Source organism: Thamnophis sirtalis, unplaced genomic scaffold (assembly GCF_051295495.1).
Source record: "Thamnophis sirtalis isolate CommonGarterSnake01/CBP01778 unplaced genomic scaffold, rThaSir2_p1.2 scaffold_12, whole genome shotgun sequence".
Classification (NCBI taxonomy): Eukaryota; Metazoa; Chordata; class Lepidosauria; order Squamata; family Natricidae; genus Thamnophis; species Thamnophis sirtalis.
The window spans coordinates 62,259,373-62,269,453 of NW_028261392.1; the positions used below are offsets into that span (position 1 = coordinate 62,259,373).

General features: G+C 42.1%; 1 protein-coding gene across 1 annotated transcript in view; it reads right to left on the reverse strand.

The window, feature by feature from the left end:
• Window positions 1-9,269, reverse strand: part of RGS8 (regulator of G protein signaling 8) — a 43,075-nt gene extending 33,806 nt beyond the window's left edge. The window contains exon 1 of the mRNA XM_087726942.1: window positions 9,066-9,269. The gene's annotated coding sequence lies outside the window, so the exon portion shown is untranslated. The remainder of the gene's footprint in view (window positions 1-9,065) is intronic.
• Between the last annotated feature and the right edge of the window lie 812 nt (window positions 9,270-10,081).

A 10,081-nucleotide genomic window follows, 5' to 3' on the forward strand; every position in this document is an offset into this window, starting at 1 on the left:
TTACCAACCGGTTCTCCCGAATAGGTGCGAACTGGCTGAATCCCACCACTGGTTGGCATCCAACTATAAGCAAATCCAAGCAACTTGTCCAATAAATGCTGAGCAAATTCCACTGTATGCCCCTGAAAGAGAATCCCCAAGCCCCCTTTTCCCAAGAGGGCTTCTATCACCCAAAAGAGGGCTACAGGGCAGCAATCTATGCACACAGGAAGGATTGAGATGTTATGAGGCTTTGCAGTCTTATCTTAGGCCTTAATAATAGCTTTAACCCAAGTTTGGGTGAGTTCGTATTTCATTAAGTGCTAATGGTGATCTAGACATTTCTCATTTTGTCTCCTCCTTTGTGAATCATGGGGAGTGACAGGGTCCTCACGAGGGGAGAGGTTGCGTGGATGTGATCCAATCCAATGCTTTAGTTGCACTCTTACTCCAAGTAGCAACCAAGGCTTGGATAGACCACACAGCAGACCAACAAGGAAAGCCCTAACTCTTTCTGAAAGTCATCTGGGTCCACCGGATACTGGAGGCAGACCATCTAATGCAGTGGTAGTCAACCTGGTCCCTACCGCCCACTAGTGGGTGTTCCAGCTTTCATGGTGGGCGGTAGGGATTTGCTGTAACTCTGCTTTATAAATTTGATAAAGTAAAGTTACTTCCCTACTTTATAAATCACCATCACCGTGGAACCGGTGGGCGGTTAGAAAATTTTACTACTAACAGAGATACAAAAGTGGGCGGTAGGTATAAAAAGGTTGACTACCCCTGATCGAATGGATCCAGCCTCCCTGCAGTGGATAATGGCACTAGAAAATTCCATGGAAATTAGGGCACAATCTTATGGTTCCACCACAAAACCGCGTTCGACTAAACCGCGCTCGACGAAACCGTGTAGCTGACGTCATCAACAGGGCGACAACAGCGCGGAGACAGAAGCACGCTGTAAACCCTAAACCTAAAATTAACCCCTAAACCTAAACCTAACCCCCCCTAAACCTAATCCTAAACCTAACCCTAAACCTAACCCTTAACCTAACCCTAAACCTAATCCTAACCCTTAACCTAACCCTAAACCTAACCCTAACCCTTAACCTAACCCTAACCCTAACCCTAACCCTAACCCTAACCCTAACCCTAAACCTAACCCTAACCCTAACCCTTAACCTAACCCTAAACCTAACCCTTACCTTAAGTTGAATCGGCTTGCTTTCAAAGCACTATTTAAAGCGCCCTTCTTTCTCCGCGCTCGCTGTTGTCGCCCTGTTGATGACGTCAGCGATGCGGTTTAATCGGGCGCGGCTTAGTCGAGCGCGGTTTTGTCGTGCCACGCAATCTTATATGACCAGGGAGACATCAAGAGCTTCCTCTGTTTCAGATCACATTCTCACTGCTCCAACAAGAACACCAAATCTGGAGGTTTTTGTTGTTGTTGTTGTTCACAATAATTTTAAAGACTTAATTCAAATATTTAATAACTGAATTGTTGTCCTGCCATATTACTGAATTCTACTTGTGGAACATTTTATCACTGGATGATGAACATTGTTTTAAACAATCAAAAACCACAGTAATCATTCCGCCCTGAGATTTTAAATTCTGGAAGATATATTAATGGCCACCCTTCAAAGGGAATTCGTACTATGAACACAATATAGGAGAAATGCTGTCGACGCAACTGTAATAGTTAAGAGAAACACCTATTTGGACTATTTTCATCTTTCTCAAGCATAATTACCCAATTTTCACTCATCCACACAAGTTCCACATTTGTGGAATTTAACATGCGCCAAAGGTCAACTTCCAAAGATCATGTTTTTCTATCCCGCTCCCCCATCTACATTCAAGTCTGGACTATCCACAGAGAGAATAGAAAAAGGGTAAAGCTTTCATGGGCTGGGAAAACAACAGAAGAAGCACATTTTAGACCTCGGGTGGGGAAATTGCTTCTGCAAATATAATGGAATATTAGTACATCAAAAAGACAAGCTTGGATATCTCTGTGATGTGGTATTTCATTATATCACAGAACTTCTCAAGTAGGGCCAGCTCAGCTATCATTTGTTTTTGAAACGAAGTAGTAAATCCATGGGAATATTCTCTCTGTATCCCAATTGTTCTTTCACCTCTTTCCAATTCACACGTTTTGGCCTCCTCCTGTTTCTCTATCTTGGATAGTATAACCCATCCAAGATGAGGCTTCCTTCATTTTTGCTCGGCTCTCTACATATTATCTTTCAAAAGTTTTATTTTCCTTTAAAACAAACATTTCATCATTCCTCAATCAGTGAGACATCGGAGTACAATTTTTGTGTGTGTCAAAATAGTTCTAGTTTACCACCAAATTCTTGTCTAACCTAATGTATACCCCTCCCTCCCCCCTCCCCCCCAACCCCCCTCCTCCTTCCCCCCCAACTTCCCAGAACACGGTATGGATTTTTAACAAACACAGTCTAAAATCTATTGAGAAAAAAGAAATAAAGAAATTAATGACATCTCTACATTGATCTTAGCTTCTTCTTGCTAAGCTAACTTTAAACAATTTGAGTCATTCCTGATCTTAAGCATAGGCTAACTGGAATTTCTTGGTCCTGTATTTATTTTGTATATAGTCAATCCATTTTTTCCAGTCTCGTTTATATCTCTCATTTGAATGATCTTTAAGATATGCCGATATTTTAGCCATCTCGGCTAAGTTTGTAACTTTCAATGTCCACTCTTGAATTGTAGGCAAGTCTTCCTTCTTCCAGCATTGCGCCACCAACAGTCTTGCTGCCGTTATTAGATGCAGAACCAAGTTAGTCTCTACCACTGTAAAGTCAGTACTTATACCTAGTAAAAATAACTGAGTAAACTTTATCCTTCTTTTAAAGATATTTTGCATAATCCGCCATATTTTTATCCAAAATGCCTTAACCTTTTGGCAGGTCCACCATATATGAAAATATGTAGCATCGAGAGAGCCACATCTCCAACAGTTAGGTTCTCTACATATTATCATTGCCTCCTTCAGTTCCTTGCTCTGACCCCAAAGGAATTTAACCAGCATTGCAGTACTGCGTGCTTTCAATAAGTGATTCTGAGCTTTCCCCAGTATTTTACCTACAGAAGTGGTGGGTGGAGAACTGTCATATTGAAGGCATCAAATTCAGGGAAACCCAAGGATTTGAATAAATCCCTACTAGGTACTTTTCCATACGAGTCACACAGCATTTGTTTTTATCACTTGCCAGCTGTGGTTTAACCTTGCCCTTTGGTGGCCTCTTAAGACTAGGATATTATGTACTTCTTTTTTGCATAAAGGATATGCCCTGCTTGGGTCATCACTATGCCAAATTAGGACTAAGAAAACTCGGGTTCAAAACCCGATCCACTCACTCTGATTAGCCTACCTCATAGAGTTCTTTAAGCAGAAACCATGAGCTTATTAAAGAAAAGGCTGGATAGGTATATAATTAATTAATTGACACATCTGCTTTTTTTGTTAAATGAACAGATCGTGCTGTGATGACAACTGAATTAGAACTTATCCATCCTTTTGGCTGGTAAATACAATATAATGTGATCGGGATGGTTTTTCTGATTCTGTTATTTGCTCCTTGGTGTGCAATTATGCCAATGCTTGTATTAGTTTGAAGCAGAGGGGGGGGTTCCTACCAGTTCGCACCTATTTGATAGAACCGGTTCATCAAATCTACCCAACCGGTTAGAAGAGGTTCCACCAGTGGACCCGGAAAGCAGGCCACACCTACAGAAGAGGTTCCAAACTTTTTTGAAACCCACCACTGGTCCTTGGATAGGATTATTCTACACTATCATGCTCCTATTTATAAAACTCAGTGCCTCTGTGAAAGGTGACTACTGCGTTTGTGGTGCAATCAGAACATTGCGTGTGTTGAAGTTGTTTTAACGCAAACCAAAGATGCCTTTTAAAAAACAAGTTGACATCCTATTCTTATGCATGCCAGTGCTGTGTGTGAGGTAATTTAAGGTGGTTCTGACAAGTGTCATCGGCATCTTCATATCCGGTCACATGGGCAGCAAGCCACTCCAATCTGGTCACATGGGCAGCAAGCCACTCCCACAAAAGAGGCCACACCCACAGAGTAGGTTCGAACAATTTTTGAAACCCACCACTGAACGACTGGCTCAAAATCAGCCAGCTGGCTTCGTGCCTAAGGTGAAACTAGAATTCATGTTCCTTGGTGCCTTAACTACTATAACCAAACATTAAGCAAAAAGCAGAATCAAATATTTCTTTAAAATAAATAAGTTAACAATCTAACTACGGTTAGCTAAAATGTGTGGCAGGTTCATAAAAATTACAGCCATGTGTATAATATCAGCAAATATGTTGATATCAACAGAAATAGATATGTGGCCACAAAAGAGGCCACACCCAGAGAGTAGGTTCGAACAATTTTTGAAACCCACCACTGGAGAAGCCCCACCTCTGGCCCCTATTATATGAGGTGCCATAGAGTTCAATGTTCTTCCTCCTCCTATTTAACATCCACACGAAACCCCTGGGTGGGTTTATCCACTGCATTGGAGTGAGGCATCAGCCAATGAGACCCAATTGTATATCTCTTCCCCTGGTGAATTAAGCGACGTCATGAATGTCTTATCCCAGTACTTGGAGGCTTTAAGGTTCTCTCCCTGTGCTTTGTGGTTTGTATATTTTTATTTTTTTATATATTTTAAATTTTAATAATTGTTTTTAATATTTTTTATTATGGCTGTTTTTATATATTTGTTGTATGCTGCCCAGAAGAATTCGTTGTGAGATAAAGTTAATGAATAGGTAACAACAATTTTTTGCAAGCGTGTTGGGATTTTTTTTAAAAAATTGGGCAATCTTTTTTGTCATCTTGCGGAGACCCCAAATCTTTTGAGCAGTTGCTGAAATTTAAGATACAGAATACTGACAATTATTGGTTTAAAAACAGTAACAACTGCAAAGGAAGCTGAGAGTTCTTAACTCAGTAAATACAGTTTTCCATTGGAAGTAAGCACAGATTTCCATTGTAGTTGTTGACAGGATTGCTCCCACAGAAGATCCTATTTTTGCTATTCTTCTGTCAATAAGCTTAAGCTACAGGGTGGAAGATAAGTTACAAGAGAGCAAAGCTATTGAATGGAAGAGGAAACCTCAGTTAAGGGTCAGACTGATTTAAGGAGGGCAAGCTACCATTTCTTTACATCGAGGCTGGAGTTCTTCTAAAGAACTAAGAGGGGGGGGGGAAAGCTGCCACTGAAACTGAGCTGTTAAAGAATGGGAGGAGGGGGAATGAATGTGATGTTAAAGTATTTCCACCTCTTAAATTATCTCAAACATTCACGTGCAGATTTTTCAAGCAAGGAGTAAAACTGAGCATGCGTAGGGACAAGAGGGCAATATATTGAGTGTGAACGTTGACAAAGGCATTTGTCAAAAGGCACTAAGAGTAAAGTAAAGGAAATGCAATTGCTGAGAGAATAACCTGGAAGTAAACCGATGAGAGTCACAGTAGTAGCTGATAGAAGAGGGTGCGATTGTGTGTTATCTTTGCAAATTCAGATTTCCAACCCTGTGCTCTATGTTTCCGATAGAGGCCTCAGACTTCCATTATTCTCTCTCCTGCAAGTATCCTCATTGTTTGTAAGAACATTGTCTCGAGCTGATCCTGAAGTAAAATTACCTCCCTGTCAGAGAAGGAGGCACTTCAATGGGTCATTTGCAGAGCTAAACAGACAGGTGGGAAAAAGCTTAATCCTATCCACATAGCAATAGCAATAGCAGTTAGACTTATATACCACTTCCTAGGGCTTTCAGCCCTCTCTAAGCGGTTTACAGAGTCAGCATATTGCCCCCAACAACAATCCGGGTCCTCATTTTATCCACCTCGGAAGGATGGAAGGCTGAGTCAACCCTGAGCCGGTGAGATTTGAACCGCCGAACTGCAGAACTGCAGTCAGCTGAAGTAGCCTGCAGTGCTGCATTTAACCACTGCGCCACCTCGGCTCATCTGCTTATTTCCTCCTCCAGGACTTTTTCTAGTGCCATCGAGTCCGTTTCAGGTTTCTCAATGCTATTGAGAAGGATAGCCCATCCTTGCTCAACCTGGGTGATCTGGTGCACGAATAGCAATTGCTCACATGCTCTGCAATGGAAAGGATAGCTAAATAATTTCACATATGCAGTCTGGAAGATGCTGGGCTATATACTGACATACTGGTCCCGTGTCTCTCCTTAGTTCTCCTCCAGTAGGTCCCCCTCTGAAGATATTTAGTGGCCCGAGGCAAGGGAGATGGTTCCTCCCTCCTGTTCTATGTACAAAACGCAACCAGTTTGGCAATTGAAGCATTAATTTTCAAATTAGCCTCCTCCACTATGTCTGGGAAAAATTAAAAAAAAAACATAAGGTAAACTGCAAAACACACCCAGTTCTGTGTTCCAACACCACCATGTCACGCAATATTTATCACTTCAGATGGTCATCTCATTCTGCCCAGTGAAAAGCTGGTCCTCTAACACAAGAGGCCACCTGGTCTTTCTTAAAAGCTTAAAGGTCAGTCAAGTGGGATGGAATCTTCAACCAGATGTCTAAGCAGATCCTTTTATATTGTACAATGTCGAATAATGCTTGACATCGAACCATATCTATCCAAAAAATGGAAATGCAGTCCCCAAAAGCAGAACCCTGGTGCTTTCTTTGTATGTGCTCAGAAATAATGTCTTGGTTGGTTTGGTTTTCTTTTCTTTTTTTAAAAAAAAACCAAATTAAGGACTGAGCTAATGTTGCAGACAGGAATGAGAGACAGAGATTCTTTTTTTTAAAAAAATGGAAGAGCATTGCAGACATTTTTTAAAGGTGAATAAATAGTATCTTTGCACTGCAGTCCCTTATCTGTAGCTGAGGGCCAGTCGTAAAGAAGGCAGATACAGAGACGAATTAAGATAAAAAGAAATCCCTGGTTTAAGTCTCACCTTGGGTTCAAATCCACCAGCAACTTTAGACAAGGTGTGTTTCCTGTAAAAGCATTACAGGCATCTACTGCTGGCCTATCTTGGAGGGTTAGCCTGTTGAGGATTATTGGTAGAGCACATGTGAAGAGCTTCAAAATGACCCAGAATTATTACTGGTGAGTTGTTCTGAATGGAACAATATATTGTCTTGTTAGTTGTATCCAATTTATAATGTCTGCAGTTCAGTGGTGGGTTAGAAAAATTGTTCGAACCTACTCTGTGGGTGTGGCCTCCTTTGTGGGAGTGGCTTGCCGCCCCATGTGACCGGATGGGAGTGGCTTGCCACCCATGTGACCGGATATGAAGATGCCGACGACACTTGTCAGAACCACCTTAAATTACCTCACACACAGCACTGGCATGCATAAGAATAGGACGTCAACTTGTTTTTTAAAAGGCATCTTTGGTTTGCGTTAAAACAACTTCAACACACGCAATGTTCTGATTGCACCACAAACGCAGTAGTCATCCTTACCTTTCACAGAGGCACTGAGTTTTATAAATAGGAGCATGATAGTGTAGAATAATCATATCCAAGGACCAGTGGTGGGTTTCAAAAGAGTTTGGCACCTCTTCTGTAGGTGTGGCCTGCTTTCCGGGTCCACTGGTGGAACCTCTTCTAACCGGTTCGGTAGATTTGACGAACCGGTTCTACCGAATAGGTGCGAACTGGTAGGAACCCACCTCTGCTGCAGTTACTCCGTAATTTTAGCATTCTCTCTGCTAGAACAATCCCACAATCTGCCTCCCTTGGTTCTCCAAGAGAGAAAACAAAGGTTTTTTTTAAAAAAGAGAAGTAATAAGATGGGTTTTCAAGGCATTCAAAAAAAAAACAACGAAAGTGGGTTCCCAGTAGTTAATTCCAACATCCATTAAAAATCTGATTAAATTAAAATACATGCACACTCAGAAGCTCATCCCATCTAACCTAATGGGGCAGAGTATTTACTGGCCAGCAAATGGATTTCTTTAAATCCCCATCCCGACTCCCTGGCTTGGCTTTAGCTGAAATCAATCCCTGCAATTTTGGAAGACCCTTCGAAAGCCTTCATTAAGGCAAACCCAGCTCCCCGCCGTAACCATTTGGGGGCATCTAGTGCTGCTCCCTGGATTCCACTGTGGGTGAGGGGAAAAAAACCTGGTTTGACTCCTCTGCCTTCTCTCCATTTGTGCTCCAATGCCTGACCAAGAATTTGACCTTCTCTGTCACGCTGGTTTTGGATTTGGGGAGAGAGAGACAACCTCTCTCCTCTCTCTGCAGTATCAGCTTGCAAACATTTCAAACTTTTGCTGAGGTGTCATTTGGTCTCATTTCACTGAGTGGGGGAGGTGGAAAGGAAACTCTTCTGATGCTTCCTACCATCCATATTAATTTCCATTCATCTTTTCCTCTGCTAAACCATGCCCTATTCACTGGGGTTCAGGTGAATAATCTCCAGATTTTGTATGATTTCCTCCTCTATTTTTTAAAAATTTCTCTCTCTAGCTCCTCCCGGATTCTAGAAGGATTTTAATCTTTTCCTCATTTCTCAGGTACTGCGGGAATAAGCGGAATGAAATCTCTTTCTGCTCCATATAGCTCATTCTCTCACCGTTCATAAAACAACAAGAAGGACAATGGAAGAGGGCACTATCAACTTTGCTTGGGCGATGGCCAAGGCAGTTCCAAGCCCTCTGACCTGTCCTTTCCTCTACAGAAGCACTGGCTTTCCACATTGTAGTAAGCAGAATAGGTGCGAAACCTTTCCAGTGGATTTCAGGTACAGATTTTGAGGGCAGAGGAATGAAAAAGGAGATTTGAGAGTTGCCGATATTTTCCCATTGAACGAGACCAAGTTATTTAACATTTAGTCACCCACCATATTAAATTCAGTCGGAATTACTCCGTACAGAAAGAAGCATGAAGAATAAAATGATGTAACAAACATTCCTGCAAAGGGGGGGGGGAGAAAAAGACAGGAGAAGCTATCAAAGGCTCTGATACATAGGGAGAGCAAACAATTCAATAGGGATCAGCATCTCAGACAGACAAATAAACAGACGAGGAGGAAAAGATACTCACTGCCTTTGACCTGTCCTGCTACGGAAATCTTTGTCAAGCGTCTGATCAGACAGGCTCTGGGAAGAGAATAGAGCAATCTCTTAAGCAGGGGCAAAAGCCACAGAGAGAGAGAGAGACAGACACACCTCCCAGTTTCCCCCCTCCCAGTATTTCCCCCCTGAGCAATAGCTCAGCTGAAGGCTCTGATCATCCCGTCTGCATATCACATCCACAGAAACCCCAAAGCAATCTAACTGGAGCAGGCTTGAGATCCGGCACTGCAGAGCCAGCTCACATGTTTCCTGGGTGGGATTTTGAGAAGTGATCGTCCACCTGATCAGAGCTTTTGGGAGCATCATCTTTCATCTTGCTCTTTTCTTCTCCACCTGATGGCAGATCTCTGCTAAACGAAGGCTTTGCTCGTTCGGTAGATGCCTGGCAAACATTTGCAGCCTGAAGCCCGATTCAGAGTGAAGTTATCTTCCCGCATTCTATGCAATTGTCATCCCAGTCATTAGGATAAAGCATCTTCTTGCAGTGTTCAACGTAAGTCCTTGGTGGATTTAGGGTAGACCCATGGAGATTCTAGGCTGGAGCCAAGCAGAGAAGAATAACCTCACTGAGCTTACTTAAAACAGCACCAATGCCAGGAAAGTGAAATTGCATCTATTAAATCACAATGAAGGTTTCTCATTGGGTGCAGCTATGTGATAAATGCAGAGCCGTTCTGTGTAAAAAGGTAAACTGAAGATAAATGTGTGAATTTCTCCCCACTTCAACTTGGTGTTATCTCACATTTCCTCATGCTTCCTCTCACCTGAATACCGTCACCAGTCCAGATCTCTTGCCAGATTCCGTGCACCTATTTCTCTTCCTTTAAAAAAAAAGAGAGAGACTGGAAAGAATTTTGATGATGACTCTTTGCAGTAAAATAATTTCCCAAGGTTTTAATTTAATTTATTGAATTTATAGCCGCCCAATCCCGGAGGACTCCGGGCGGCTTACACAGAATAGGAAAAGAAAAAAATAACAAACAA